At 48.4% G+C, this 15,775-nt stretch overlaps 1 pseudogene; it reads left to right on the top strand.

The window, feature by feature from the left end:
• Positions 1–182: 182 nt before the first annotated feature.
• On the top strand, positions 183–2,239 carry LOC127666282 (60S ribosomal protein L36-like; annotated as a pseudogene).
• Positions 2,240–15,775: the final 13,536 nt, after the last annotated feature.

Here is a 15,775-nt window from a genome sequence, read left to right as displayed (position 1 = left end):
CGTCCACCTTAGTCTGTTGAGCGGGTCTCCTGCTCAGTTCCCAAGAAGAGAATGAAGCAACAGAGACAGCATAGAATCCTGAGGAATCAGAGTTAGCGACATTCCATCAAGGCAACCTTAGATAATAAGGGACAGATAGAGTCCACAGTGCTTTGCAGACATTCCCCACAGAGGGATGGAAAATGGAGACAACTGGAGAATACTCAGGTAGTAGCAAGCAGCCTAAGGTCTAAGGGTCAGACACAGGTAGCCTCAGAAGGTCAGGGGCTTTTTGCAGAGCAGTTTCTCCTGAATCGAAACATTTCATCCAGGAGGGAAGGTGAGGATCAATCTACGAAATTTCTCAATGAACTCTACTACTATGCCAGGGAAGAGGAAAAAAAAAAATAAAACAAACAAAAAGACACTAAATCAAAGTGCACTGCATATAATTTTTCAAGTGTTATTTGCTCATACGGCTTTTGATTAGAATTCATCCATTCATCAAAGAATAAAGATTTTGAGATACTACCACAGACAGACAGACAGACAAACAGAGAGACAAGCTTCTAGCTTGTAAAACCTGTACTTGATTCAGAAGCATTTGAAGAACGGTGAAGGTTCCCCACCGTGTGGGGGATGGGCGGGTAGCTTTAAGCAGTGTGGTTAGGACTCTCTAATTACCAGGCTGATATGGTCCTGGAAAGGCTTGATGCAGCAATGCAGGGGATTACCAGACAGAGAAGTGGGAGGGGTTTGATGGGGGGGGGGGGATGAGTGGAGGGAAGAGGGCTTATGGGACTTATGGAGACGGGGAACCAGGAAAGGGGAAATCATTTGAAATGTAAACAAAGAATGTAGAAAATTAAAAAAAAAAAGAAAAAGAAAAAGAAAACTTAAACTTACTGTAAATAAATAATACATTTTGGTGAAAAAAAAAAAAAAAGAAGAAATTGCAAAGGTAAAGGACTCACAGAGCCCAGAGCTGTTGGTTCAGTGGTAGCGAGCTGACCTAGGATGAACAAGACCTTGGATTCTATCCCAGTACTTCAAAACCAATGGTGACGCCTCATGCCAGGCACTTAGAGCTCTGGAGACTTTCTGTAGGATTGCTGTGGTCTTCCATTTTTGCATACAATGAAGTAATGATTTTATTCTGTGACATCACCGCAGCTTCTCTCCACCTCGTTATGAGACCAAAGCAACAAAGCCAGACATCAGATAGAAATGCCCAAAGAAGCTATGAGCCAGACAAACTTTCTTCTAAGTAATTATCTCAGTGTGCTCGGCACCAGTCTCCTTGCTGTGACCAAGCACCTGACACAAGCACCCTAAGTATTTATTTGGGCTCACAGTGTGAGGACAGCCCACAACAGCTACAGGGGTGGCTGGTCATGTCACACACCCAGTCAGGAAGCAGAACAAGACTAATCTGCAGTTCCACTCTCTTTCCTTCAGATTCAGTCCTGCAACCCACTCCAAGGAAAGTGCTGCCCACACTTAGGGTGTGTCTTCTCACTTCTATACCGTACTCTAGAAAGACCCTCACAGGCACACTCAAAGATTTGTCTCCAAGGTGATTCAAGACCCTGTCAACTAGGGATTCTGTTTCAGTGACAGGTAGTTAACTGACTTGAGTTCTTTAAAACATCTCTCTATTCATAGAAGAAATTTGCATATTCTTTTGCATAAAGAAAACACAGTAAGAATAAATGTTTCTTTATGGGGTTGGGGGTGGGACAGCTCAATGACATCTTCCATTAACTGAGACCGAGTAGCTAGCCTGCCCCAGCCTGGCCCACGTAGTGCTGCTGACTTCAAACAGCCTCCGGATGCAGGAGATGATTTTCCTGACAACCTCTCCTTCCTTAAAGACTGAGCTCCCATGGGTTAAATATTCCTATTATGTATTCCTATTTAAAATGTTGGACTTCCTGTCCTGGCCGCCATTGGAGAGCAGCAGCCACAGCCCTGGGCCGTGGGCCTCAACAAGGGCCACAAGGTGACGAAGATCGTCAGCAAACCAAGACACAGCAGGTGCCTCACCAAGCACACCAAGTTCCTGTGGGACCCGATGCAGGAGGTGTGCAGCTTCGTGCCTATGAGCGGTGTGCCGTAGGACACACAAGTGTCCAGGGACAAACGCACACTCAAGTTCGTCGAGAAGAGGGTGGGCACGCACGTCTGGGCCAAGAGAAAGGGAGAGGGGCTAAGCAACGAGCTGGCAGCCATAAGGAAGGCGGCAGCCATGATGGATTGATGAACTCTCCCCCAATAAAAGATCGTTCCTACCAAAAAAAACCCGCACGTACATATGCATATGTACTTACATAATACATATACATATGTGTGATATACACACTCACATATATATAGTGTTTGATGTGTTTATAAAAAGATAAAGAGAGAGGGGGTATGTTATGGAGGGATGGTGAGGTGTGGGGGAAGGGGATGTCTCTGCAGGCCCATGCCAAGGCATCCCTTCCCCCGAGGCACCAGCCACACCACAGTATAGTATAGAATTGAGTTTATTCATGGCATGGGGAGAGGAGTTGAAATGGTAGTAGAGACAGAGAAAGGCAGAGAGAGGGAGAGAGTAGAGGAATAGAAGCCAGTCATGAGCATGTGGAGAGAGGGGGAGGGGAAGGGAATGGGAAGTCATGAGCATGTGGAGAGAGGGGGAGGGGAAGGGAATGGGAAGTCATGAGCATGTGGAGAGAGGGGAAGGGGAAGGGAATGGGAAGTCACGAGCATGTGGAGAGAGGGGGAGGGGAAGGGAATGGGAAGTCATGAGCATGTGGAGAGAGGGGAAGGGGAAGGGAATGGGAAGTCACGAGCATGTGGAGAGAGGGGAAGGGGAAGGGAATGGGAAGTCATGAGCATGTGGAGAGAGGGGGAGGGGAAGGGAATGGGAAGTCATGAGCTTGTGGAGAGAGGGGAAGGGAATGGGAAGTCATGGGCATGTGGAGAGAGGGGGAGGGGAAGGGAATGGGAAGTCATGAGCATGTGGAGAGAGGGGGAGGGGAAGGGAATGGGAAGTCATGAGCATGTGGAGAGAGGGGGAGGGGAAGGGAATGGGAAGTCATGTGCTTGTGGAGAGAGGGGGAGGGGAAGAGAATGGGAAGTCATGGGCATGTGGAGAGAGGGGGAGGGGAAGGGAATGGGAAGTCATGAGCATGTGGAGAGAGGGGAAGGGGAAGGGAATGGGAAGTCATGGGCATGTGGAGAGAGGGGGAGGGGAAGGGAATGGGAAGTCATGGGCATGTGGAGAGAGGGGGAGGGGAAGGGAATGGGAAGTCATGAGCATGTGGAGAGAGGGAGAGGGGAAGGGAATGGGAAGTCATGAGCATGTGGAGAGAGGGGGAGGGGAAGGGAATGGGAAGTCATGAGCATGTGGAGAGAGGGGGAGGGGAAGGGAATGGGAAGTCATGAGCTTGTGGAGAGAGGGGAAGGGGAAGGGAATGGGAAGTCATGAGCATGTGGAGAGAGGGGAAGGGAATGGGAAGTCATGGGCATGTGGAGAGAGGGGGAGGGGAAGGGAATGGGAAGTCATGAGCATGTGGAGAGGGGGAAGGGAAGGGAATGGGAAGTCATGAGCATGTGGAGAGAGGGGGAGGGGAAGGGAATGGGAAGTCATGAGCATGTGGAGAGAGGGGGAGGGGAAGGGAATGGGAAGTCATGAGCTTGTGGAGAGAGGGGAAGGGGAAGGGAATGGGAAGTCATGAGCATGTGGAGAGAGGGGAAGGTGAAGGGAATGGGAAGTCATGGGCATGTGGAGAGAGGGGAAGGGGAAGGGAATGGGAAGTCATGTGCTTGTGGAGAGAGGGGGAGGGGAAGGGAATGGGAAGTCATGAGCATGTGGAGAGAGGGGGAGGGGAAGGGAATGGGAAGTCATGAGCTTGTGGAGAGAGGGGAAGGGGAAGGGAATGGGAAGTCATGAGCATGTGGAGAGAGGGGAAGGGGAAGGGAATGGGAAGTCATGAGCATGTGGAGAGAGGGGAAGGGGAAGGGAATGGGAAGTCATGAGCATGTGGAGAGAGGGGGAGGGGAAGGGAATGGGAAGTCATGAGCTTGTGGAGAGAGGGGGAGGGGAAGGGAATGGGAAGTCATGAGCATGTGGAGAGAGGGGGAGGGGAAGGGAATGGGAAGTCATGTGCTTGTGGAGAGGGGGAGGGGAAGGGAATGGGAAGTCATGAGCATGTGGAGAGAGGGGGAGGGGAAGGGAATGGGAAGTCATGAGCTTGTGGAGAGAGGGGAAGGGGAAGGGAATGGGAAGTCATGAGCATGTGGAGAGAGGGGAAGGGGAAGGGAATGGGAAGTCATGAGCATGTGGAGAGAGGGAGAGGGGAAGGGAATGGGAAGTCATGAGCTTGTGGAGAGAGGGGAAGGGGAAGGGAATGGGAAGTCATGAGCATGTGGAGAGAGGGGAAGGGGAAGGGAATGGGAAGTCATGAGCATGTGGAGAGAGGGGAAGGGGAAGGGAATGGGAAGTCATGAGCATGTGGAGAGAGGGGGAGGGGAAGGGAATGGGAAGTCATGAGCTTGTGGAGAGAGGGGGAGGGGAAGGGAATGGGAAGTCATGAGTATGTGGAGAGAGGGGGAGGGGAAGGGAATGGGAAGTCATGAGCATGTGGAGAGGGGGAGGGGAAGGGAATGGGAAGTCATGAGCATGTGGAGAGAGGGGGAGGGGAAGGGAATGGGAAGTCATGAGCTTGTGGAGAGAGGGGAAGGGGAAGGGAATGGGAAGTCATGAGCATGTGGAGAGAGGGGGAGGGGAAGGGAATGGGAAGTCATGTGCTTGTGGAGAGAGGGGAAGGGGAAGGGAATGGGAAGTCATGAGCATGTGGAGAGAGGGGAAGGGGAAGGGAATGGGAAGTCATGAGCATGTGGAGAGAGGGGAAGGGGAAGGGAATGGGAAGTCATGAGCATGTGGAGAGAGGGGGAGGGGAAGAGAATGGGAAGTCATGAGCATGTGGAGAGGGGGAGGGGAAGGGAATGGGAAGTCATGAGCTTGTGGAGAGAGGGGGAGGGGAAGGGAATGGGAAGTCATGAGCATGTGGAGAGAGGGGGAGGGGAAGGGAATGGGAAGTCATGAGCATGTGGAGAGGGGGAGGGGAAGGGAATGGAAGTCATGAGCATGTGGAGAGAGGGAGAGGGGAAGGGAATGGGAAGTCATGAGCATGTGGAGAGAGGGGGAGGGGAAGGGAATGGGAAGTCATGAGCATGTGGAGAGAGGGGGAGGGGAAGGGAATGGGAAGTCATGTGCTTGTGGAGAGAGGGGAAGGGGAAGGGAATGGGAAGTCATGAGCATGTGGAGAGGGGGAAGGGAAGGGAATGGGAAGTCATGAGCATGTGGAGAGGGGGAGGGGAAGGGAATGGGAAGTCATGAGCATGTGGAGAGAGGGGGAGGGGAAGGGAATGGGAAGTCATGAGCATGTGGAGAGAGGGGGAGGGGAAGGGAATGGGAAGTCATGAGCATATGGAGAGCAGGGGAGGGGAAGGGAATGGGAAGTCATGAGCATGTGGAGAGAGGGGAAGGGGAAGGGAATGGGAAGTCATGAGCATGTGGAGAGAGGGGAAGGGGAAGGGAATGGGAAGTCATGAGCATGTGGAGAGGGGGAGGGGAAGGGAATGGGAAGTCATGAGCATGTGGAGAGAGGGGGAGGGGAAGGGAATGGGAAGTCATGAGCATGTGGAGAGGGGGAGGGGAAGGGAATGGGAAGTCATGAGCATGTGGAGAGAGGGGGAGCGGAAGGGAATGGGAAGGAGAGAGTAAGAGAGGTAAGAGTAGGAGAGGGAGGAAGGGCAAGCGGCCCCTTTTGTAGTGGGTCAGCCTTACCTGGCTGTTGCCAGGTAACTGTGGGGTGGAGTTCAGACAGAATGCTAACAGTGTCTGTCATCATAATATGGTGACCATCTTGTCTAAGGGACCCAGGGGAGTCTTTCTGGCTGCCCTGTAATGTAAGCTGCTGGTTGCAGGACCGTGAGTGACCCACACGTTCCAGCCTTCTTACGGCATCACCAATAGCTCGTACAGTTTTCTTTCTGAAGTTCCTTCATTTCAAGAGCTTTTGACTCAACTAATCTAAACAGCTGTCTCAACCAAATAATCCAGAGAAGACAACCAAATACCCAAGAGGTGTGTCAATGAGGCCCAGAGTCAGTAACCACGAGAGAAATGCAAATCAAAACCTAAATGAAGCTCTGCTTCCCGCAGCAATTACCAAAAAGACCGCAGACAGCAAACATTGGCAGGGACAGGGAAGAGCAGAACCTTCACAGTGCTGGTGGGAGCGTGGAGAATGCAGCTACTTCCTCCAAACATATCGAAGACAACTGTCATGTATATGATCCAGCCACCCCACCTGCATCGCCTGCATTCAACAACTGGGAAAAAATAACTCTTACTACCAGCTGGAAATCAGATGAAAATAAAAATATTTTTATTCCCTGTCTTAGTTAAGGTTTTACTGATGGAAAGAGACACCATGACCAAGGCAACTCTTATAAGGACAACATTTAATTGGAACTGGCCTATAGGTTCAGAGGTTCAGTCCATTGTCATCAAGGTGGGAACATGGCAGCATCCAGGCAGGCATAGTGCAGGAGAAGGACCTGAGTGTTCTACATCTTCATCTGAAGGCTGCTAGCAGAATACTGGCTTCCAGGCTGCTAGGATGAGGGTCTTAGAGCCCACACCCATGAGTGACACACCTACTCAACAAGACCACACCTACTCCAACAGGGCCACACCTCCTAATAATGCCAGTCCCTGGGCCAAACATATCTGAACCATCACACCCTCATGGAAGCTTATTCTCAGGCCATAGGTAAACACCCGTCCAGGAGCAGCAGGGTCAGGGGACAGGAGGGACACACACCTTGTCCTGGTGTGAGCCTGTGAATCACATGGAAAGATGTCTCAGAGAATTCCTCTCTGCTTCCCTTCTGAGGCTCTCCTAAGAGACGGGCATTCTGTGGCAAGCTTTTTGTGAGCTCTCTTTATTTACCTGAATAATGAATTCACTCTGGTGGGTAGAAATCTCTCAAAATGGTGAAACCAGAGTAGATCTGAAGGAGAAACCCTCCTGAGCTCCTGTGTCCCCAAAGACAGCCCAGCAGGGCAGCTGGTTCAACTGGCTTGCAGGTCCTTTGTTGGAGTTATTTACAAACATTTTCAGCTTTCACACTTCTCTGTGGAGAGGGATTTGTGGATTTTTCGGCTATCAAATGTCTTTTTCTTCCAGTGTCCACTGATCACCAGGCCCAGGCTGTAGCAGCTGCCCACCTAACACACTCCAGAGAGCCTGCTTTCCCAGCTCCTGGCCTGATGCTGTCTGTCTCTATCTTTTTTCCCTTTTCCTGTCTTCTGGGACCATCCCCCAGGGAGCATGACACCCCAACCAGTTCAGGTTCTGCCTCAGAGATAGCCAACAAGACACTGGAGCTCAGTACCCTCTGCCTTTCTATCCCCTTGTCTGTCTTGTTTGAAATCTGAGCTGTTTTACCAGCCTAAAGACCACAGGCCAGACAGTTTCCATGACCAAGGATCCCACTGTTTCTGAAGATCCATGTTCTAGTTTTACCAACAGGCCAAACAACAAGCTCGCTGGAGGCTCATGGAAGTTTTCTCTGAACTTTTTTCTTTAATTGGGAACCATACCAATGTAGCTTGTACCAATCCAATAGTGAGAAGAGTTTGCCTTAAGCAGGATTCTGTCTAGAGTCACAGACTCTTCAGAGCAAATGCAATGGTGGCACGCTCCTCTGAGTCTTGTTAGCCAGCCCCGTCCTCAGGTCGTACCCTCGCATTTGTTCCCTGGGCCATTTTGGGTTTGGAGTGGTTTTACTTAGTTTCCAGGCCTTCCCAGAGAATGCAACTGGGGCAAATTGAAGACTTGGCCTTGACCTCTGACCTCTGTGCAGCTGATTTTGCCCAGGTTCCTGAAGGCTTAGACAGGAAGGGCAGAGGCACACAGGGACAAAGATGTGTTAACTACTCTCTGTTGCTGTAAATGAAACACCAGGACCCCAGCAACTTGAAGAAGAGTTCCTTTGGGCTTACAGCCCCAGAGTCCATGATGGGTATAAGTAGCAGGTGTGGGATCAGGAGCAGAACTTGGGAGCTCACATCTTGAACCACAAGCAGGAAGCAAAGAGAGAGGGACAGAGACAGAAACACACAGAGAGACAGAGACAGAAACACACAGAGAGACAGAGACAGAGACAGAGAGTCAGCAAGAGACAGAGAAAGACAGAGAGAGACAGAGACAAAGAGAGACAGTGAGAGAGACAGACAGAGAGATAGACAGAGACAGAAATAGAGACAGAGAGAGACAGTGAAAGAGACAGAGACACAGAGATAGTGATCAGAGATAGAGAGAGAAAAAGAAACAGAGAGAGAAAAGACAGAGACAAAGAGAGACAGAGACAGAGAGAAAGAGAGAGAGAGCTTAAAATGGCACAAATCTTTAAACTCTCAACTTCATCCCCAGTGACACACTTGCTCCAAGGCCACACCTTCAGAGCTTTTCCAAGCAGTGCTACCAACTAGGGACCAATTATTCAGATGCCGGAGACCATGGGGAGCATCTCATTTAAACCACCACACAAAGCATTCTCAGGGGTCCTTGGGTCTCAGCACCAAGACACCAGGGTAGCAGAGGTCCAGATGGGGACCCATCCTTAGACACACACAGTACAAGCTACTGGTGAGGCCAGAGGAAGGCCATCTACTGAGCTCACACATCGAGGCTGAGCCACCAGTTTCCTCCTCCCTCGTAAGCACCTGATCTCTGACCTCTGCAAACACCACCGCTGAGATAGCATTAGCTCAAAGAACAGCCATTCTGAAGCTGGTTTTACACTTGAATATTCTTTTCTGTTCCCTCTGCTGATGAAATGTCAAGTCTACATCATTAAGATCAGGCTGAACAAAACCTGCTAGATTAGAGTAATGGCAAAATTGATGTTCAAGGACAATCATTCTCTCTGCACCTGCAACATTTCTAGGGTCGGGTACAGAAGCAGTCCTTCAAAGAAAATCAAGCTAGTACCTGGTCCAGTGCTAATAGTCTCTGAACAGGGCATGAGTCAGCTCACTCCATCAAGGCCCCACAGAAGGCAGTCTTCACAGAAGTAAAGGTGTCTGCCTGATCTGTCAGATAACTAGGAGACAGAGTGTATGGGGAACAGGATGTATGGGATAGGAGGATTTCAGAGGGCGGCTGGTTTTCCAGACTCATGATAGACTATCCCCCTTAACCCACTGATAGAAGATGTCCCATACAGAGGCCAGGTGTGGCTTTAAGACCCTGGCCCTTTTCTTGAGCTTCCTAAACACATAATCCATTATGCAAAACTCCAAGGCTCAGCCGTGGCTGTCAGAAAGCCCCAGCTGCAATGCTTGCCTTGCTTGGAGACCATCCCTGAAAACTGGAGGCTGCCGCAGTTGAGCCTCCCGGTAGTGGCCCTGAACCTACCTACCCCTGCCTGGGACTCATTCTGTATCTCCTCCTTGAAGTGAAGCCTTTTCTTCCCTAAGACCTCACTGGACCCCAAGCTATGGGAAGGAGAACAGGTTGTCCAGTCACCTGTGGCCCTTTGCGTGGGATGGATTGACTCAAAATAACCTAGAGCCATGTGGGATGCACAGGACAATGTGGGAGGCAGTGGTAGTATCATGGAAACCAGAGAGGGAATCACCATGGCAACCAGATCTCTAGCTTTCTATTCCCTGTGGCGTGGTCTAGACTTCCTCTCTCCAGAACACGAGGCCTGAGCCTCTTCCACATCACACTGCAGGACCTAGCAGGTCTATGTAGATTTGCAGAGTTGGGCAAAAACAAGCATTTGGTATGTAGTCTCTGCACCAAAACCCACCTTTCCAGAGCCTCAGGTCCAATACTATTGGAAGGTTTTTTTTTACCCCCAGAAATAATTAGGATAAAGTCATAATAGATACGAGTGGGTACCCCAGGCAATGACCCCAGGTATCTTTATAATGAAAAAATGGAGCCAGGAAGATTCACAGGGATGAAGTATAAGAAGACAAAAGGGCAGGCAGAGCCCAGAGCAGGGCAGCCACGGCCACAGCGCACCAAGGAGGGACAGCTAAAGAGGGGCTGGAGAGAGGCTAGGAGAGGATCCCTAATGTGCCTGGGCTGCCGCCTGTCAGAAGGACTAGGAGGTAGTACTTTGCTCCAGCGGTCGCAGGAGACTCAGGCAGTGCCACAGGGGCAGAGGATAGCTTTATTCTGAGTGCGTTGTATGGCTCTACTCAATGGAAGCAGCCAGTGATCTATTCACAAGATTCCAGCTTGTGAAAGACCTTTGATACCTTAGTGTCTAGAGTCACAAGAGTGCTGCTGCTGACACCCGGAAGGGGAAGGAAGGACGATGTTTCACTTGGGATTTTTTTGTCCTCATCAAATCCATTTTGTATGAAATGCTAAAAAAAAGTCTTAAAACGAATCACCCATAATGGCTGACATTTCTGGAAAGGAAAAATAGTGATATATCTTCTGTATATACAGAGTTTTGTTCAAAGAAATGTTCTATGTTAGTGCAATTATACATACGTATGGGTTATAGTGTGCCAATTTGGAGTATGTAACATGATGACACTCTGAATCACATGCAGTTCTCTCTCCTTGGACATTTACTATGTTGGGAACTGGTACACACCTTATCTAGTTCTTTATAAAAGATACAACAAATTGTAAACACTACTTCATCATCCCACACTGTTGTTAATTTGACACTCCCCCCCCGCCCCCCCCCCGCCCCTCCATCTTTCAATGACTCCAGTGACCTCTGCTCTGCTCTCAGCTTCTATGACATCACCTCCTCTGGCTTCCGCACATAAGCAAAAACATAACACTTGTCTTCCTGAGTCAGGTTTGGTTTGTTTAACATTCTTCTCCATGGAAAGGATCATATGCGTGCCGAGGCGCGCTCCCCACTGTCCCTCCTGCCCAGTCCTACCAAGATACCAGCTGAGTCCCCAAGAAGGCCTCTCATCAGCCTCCTCTTCTTTGCTCTGTATTTCTGGATATACAGAGGTTTGTCTCCATTGCTGAGTACTCCCGTCACATGGTGACGTGGTTACCACGCGGTGGGGAATCCCACTTGCTTCCCTGGCTTGGCTCTGGCACTCCTGTTAGCCCTGCATATTTGGAAATATTTCCAAGTGGATGGCCCCTTAGAAACGCAGGAAAGCCATTCCCAACCCCAGAAAGTAGGCTTCACCCTTCCTCGTTGCCTTGCTTTTGTTTATCCTCGAGCAATTAGAGACATCACATCTTTTACAAAAGGACTTCCAGGGATGACAAGTCTTGACCTGTGCTGAGTTTCTCACCGCTGCCTCTCGCTCTCGCTGCCTGCTCTCATGGCGTGAGGAGTCCGGTTTACTGGAAGTTTGGGTAAACAGCAGTCCTCTGAGTAATTAGGATCCAATTAGGCCACAGTTTCATGTCCGCGTGAGTCAAGCTCTTACCCAACCCCTGGGAAGAATTAAATAGGTCAGGCCTCTGTTTACACAGCAGAGCCACGCAGACGGCTGCGGGCCGTGTTCAAGTTATCCCTGGCAGCTAGATGAAGCTGATCCACGTTCTCACGTTGGTCCTTGTGAAAGGGACTGACCGAAGGCCAAATGACAGATCCTTTCTCTGACATGGTCTGTGGAAGGGTCCACCACTCACTGGTCTCAAGTCACTATCTCCTTAGGCTGACCATGAGGAAGGCCCAGCCCTGTCCTGTGAGTGACAAGCTCACAGCAACTATCCTCATAGGCAGTCTTACTGCAAAGGTCAGCTGTAGCAAGTCTCCCTGATGATAATGTCTAAGCTGTCCTACTTCCAATTATGTATTAGATTTTAAAAGGTATATGTGTGTTCACATGTATACATATACACATATGGCAGCAGGAGGCATCCTCCAGTGGCGTTCCTGCGGTGCTGGCTGACTTCAGGCCCCAGAGATCCACCTGTCTCTGTCTCCCTGTGCTGGGACCACAAGTGTGGCCTCCAGTCCTGGTGTTTTGTTTTGCCTTGTTTTTTATAAATGAGAGTTCTAGGGATCACACTCAGCCCTCATGCTTGTAAGACCAGTACTTTATGGACTGAGTCAACTCCATAGTCCCTCAGATATTTTAAATATAGTTTCCTCCGTACCCACAGAGTACTCATTCTTGGAATTCCTCTGTCAGCTCCATAACACAATCCGCGTGTTTTATTTCCCTCATATAGAATGGTCTATGTGCATTTCCCCATGCATTTTAATCACCTTTAGATTAGTTATAGTAATCAATATGAATGCGACATAAATATTATAATCTGCTTAGGAAACAATGGCAGGAACAAGGCAGCAGAGATGAATTTTTTTCCTTGAATAAGTTCTACCCACAGTTGATGGAATCAGTGCATGGAGAACTTACAGAGGGAAAGCCCAGAGAGCAGCAGGGCCTGGCCTATGAGCTCACTACCTACACCCAAACATGCTCTGCACACACCTTCTAAGAAGAAAAGCATTCACTAATGAAAACCCAAGGTCATGGTGACAAAGATGTTCTCCAAACAGCTGGAGTAAAATTGGTCTGATCATTTCCATGTGTTTGTTTTTATTGCTGGTTTTAACATTTGTTTGTTTGGTTTTTGTTTGTTTTTAGGTCTATAGGGTCCTGCCACCTTTTGGTCCTGTGTCAGTGATGTGCAGGTCTCCTGGGCTAAATAGATCTTGTTAGATGTTTACCAGCTACCGGATACATGCCTGCTTTTACTACTATTGTTTGATTTTTTTTTTTTTTAGGTTTAACATTTTTTTTACTCCTGTCTACTTCATGTTTATTATTTCCTCCTTCCTATTTTGGGTTTTAATTTTTCATCTCTTAACGTGAAAGGTTAGATCTTTTCTTAGATCTTTCCCACACACTTGAACATTCTGCGTTGTTATTCTCATTTAGTTCAAAATAGTGTTAATCCTTCCTGTGACTTCTTCTCTGACCCATGAGCTATTTAGAAGTATGTTGTTTAACTTCCAAATATTTGGGGATTTTCCAGATTCTTCTGTTGTTGACATATTAAATTCTGCTGTGGGCAGTATATAAACTTTGTATGATTTCAGTTCTCTTAAGTCTGCTGAGGCCTGTTCTTGGGTTCAGCACATGATCTGTCTGAGTGCACATACAAAGAACATGTGTTCTGTACCTGTCATGGGCGACATGGCCACATCCACTAGTCATCATGGCAAATAGCGATTTTAAGATCTAACATAATTTTTTACCTGTTTTTTTCAAATTTTTAGGGGTGTGTGTGTGTGTGTGTGAGTAAGTGTAACATAGAAGTGCTCATACCATAGTGCACATGTGCTGGTCAGGGGGCAACTTTGTGGAGTCAGTTCTCCCCTTCCACTTTTGTGTTGGTTCCAGGAATTGAACCCAGATCACCAGGGTTGAGCAGCAAGCACCTTAACCCACTAAGTCCTCTCACGGGCCCTTGTTTTCTTGTCCTATGAGATTTGCCCACTTCCCCTTGGGCTCTGTCTTGTTTGCTTCCATCTTTGTGAACCCTGGGAGTATTCTTTCTCTTCCGTCCTCTGTCAGAATGAGCTATTCCTCCTCCCTGTCACTTCTGATGCCAGCAGAGTCACACGTTCAGTTTGGAGTATTTGTGTTTGTGTCTCTTCCTAATCCTTTGCTTTCTCCTGCCTTTATTGACTCATTTAAAAGCAGGCTTTGTGTCACTCACACGTGCCCATCTTCCAAGTATTTTTACCCTCATATAGGCTCAGGCTTTCGATCAGAGTGTTACCAAAGTGCGGCGTGTAGTTACAGGCTGAGTCTGCCATCTTGCTTTTTTCTTTCCGCATGTCTCCTTAATCCCTATTATACCTTTTCTTCTATTATAACTTTCTTCTGGGATGGATGCATAGGCTCTATTTTATACGCGCCACTGGGTGAAAAGCTATCCTCTCTGTGTTTCAAATGTGCATAGTCTTAGAGGCTCTCATTCTAATACGCTCAGCCCTCAGCCGCTCAGCTCCTCCGCGGGAACCAACCGCAGCATCCTGAGAATCTCACAATATTGCCAGATTTCTGTCAGGCTGCTCAATTTCTCATGTAATTTAACTGAAAAGTTCATTTTTTGCTATTTTGCCTTAAATTTTAAGGACCCTTTTTCTAAAGGCACGGTTTCACCGTGTAGCCCCAAGATTGGCCTGCCTCTGTCTCCTGAGTGCTGGAATTAAAGGTGGGCACCAAATCTGGCAAATCACACCTGGCAAATTTTTAAGTGACGCAAAAAGTTATGTTTACTTCTCTCATGTGGGGAGAGCGTGCTGGTGTGCTCACATGCAAAAGATCAGAGTAGAACTTCTTTCCTTCTACCTCACGATTCTGGGATTATTCACATCGTCAGCTCCAGTGACTCCTTTGCCCACTGAGCCGCCTCCTGGTTTAACAGAAAAGTTTTAACAAGGCAAATATTTCATATGTATCCATCCACATGCTTAACAGCACTGGGTAGTCTTTAAATCATGCAGCCGTAGGTTTCTTATTCCTGTGGTTTAGGGACTTAGTTTAAATTTACTCCCCTAAATTTACGGTGGGTCCCTTGAAGTGAAGCGAAGCGGGCGTTTGTTTCCAAACTATTTTTCTCCCATTGCCAAAGAGTTATTTTCCACGAGTATACACTTACAGGCTAACAGGGCTTATTTATTATCTGTCAATCTGCGTTCCATTCAACACATCCTGGTTTTCTCTCTGGCGCTGCGTGGTTTCTGAGAGAAATCCATTGCCACCCTTGGTCCCCTTGCACAGATGTTCCTTTGCACAGATGTTCCTTTTCTCTCTTTGCCCATGAGAATTTTTCTAACCTTTTAAGCTATCTCATTATGGGGCTTATCATGGACTGTGTGTGTGTGTGTGTGTGTGTGTGTGTGTGTGTGTGTGTGTGTGGTGTCCTATACAGGCTTCTGAGATGCCTAACTAAATGATTTTCATCACATTTGGAAACACTACGGCCAGTACTTCTTGTCTCCTGCCTGCCCTCTTTGGTGCCTTCAGGGAGCAGTGTAGTGGAGGACTTTGGCTTGTCTGCACATCACTGACGTGCTCGGGTTTTGACTCTCCACGTCTCTTCCTGATTTACACTGCATGGTGGCAGGGCTCTTGACCAGCGTGTGACCAAGTTGTCTTTTTGCTCCTTTCTCATTTGGGCTATACCAAGTCTGGAAGGTGCTATGTATGTTTGATTTGGGGTCCAGACAACTCTGGCTATCTTTGTTGGCTGCAGAGCTTCACTTTGGAAGGTAGCTAAGTAACCTGAAGGTCAGATGCCTAGAAGGCCAGCTTATGCTTTTCCAGGAGAAGTCTGAAGTAAGGATGCTCTGGCAGGGTCCGAGGCTGCCCCAGTGGGAGTGGCTTCTCCTGGCTGTTCTGTGTGGAGCCTCTGCTCTTACTAGTCAGAACTTAATATCCTCCCTCCCTCAGAGCCTGGTCCTTGAGTTGTCTTATATCTCCCTGGTCATTTTCTGCCTATAGATATTGAGGTTCATGCTGCAGAGGGGCAGACTATAATACTCCAGCAAACCCCACAAAAGCCCCCATGCAGTTTTTGCAACCATTATTCTGAATAGCTTCCTTCTGCTTGGAACTTTGCTCTGTAACTCTCCATAATATTAGTTTCACCTCCTCCCTGAACTGTCATGGCTGCCTCTTCAACTCATTGAAGCTACCGGGCTCTGCTTAGGATACAACTTCTGCATCTGTCATCTGAAAAATGCCTCAAGATAGAAAGTC

The sequence above is a fragment of the Apodemus sylvaticus genome, chromosome 15 (assembly GCF_947179515.1).
Source record: "Apodemus sylvaticus chromosome 15, mApoSyl1.1, whole genome shotgun sequence".
Taxonomy (NCBI): Eukaryota; Metazoa; Chordata; class Mammalia; order Rodentia; family Muridae; genus Apodemus; species Apodemus sylvaticus.
The sequence above is the reverse complement of the archived record's forward strand: the minus strand, read 5'-3'. Positions and strand labels throughout refer to the sequence as shown.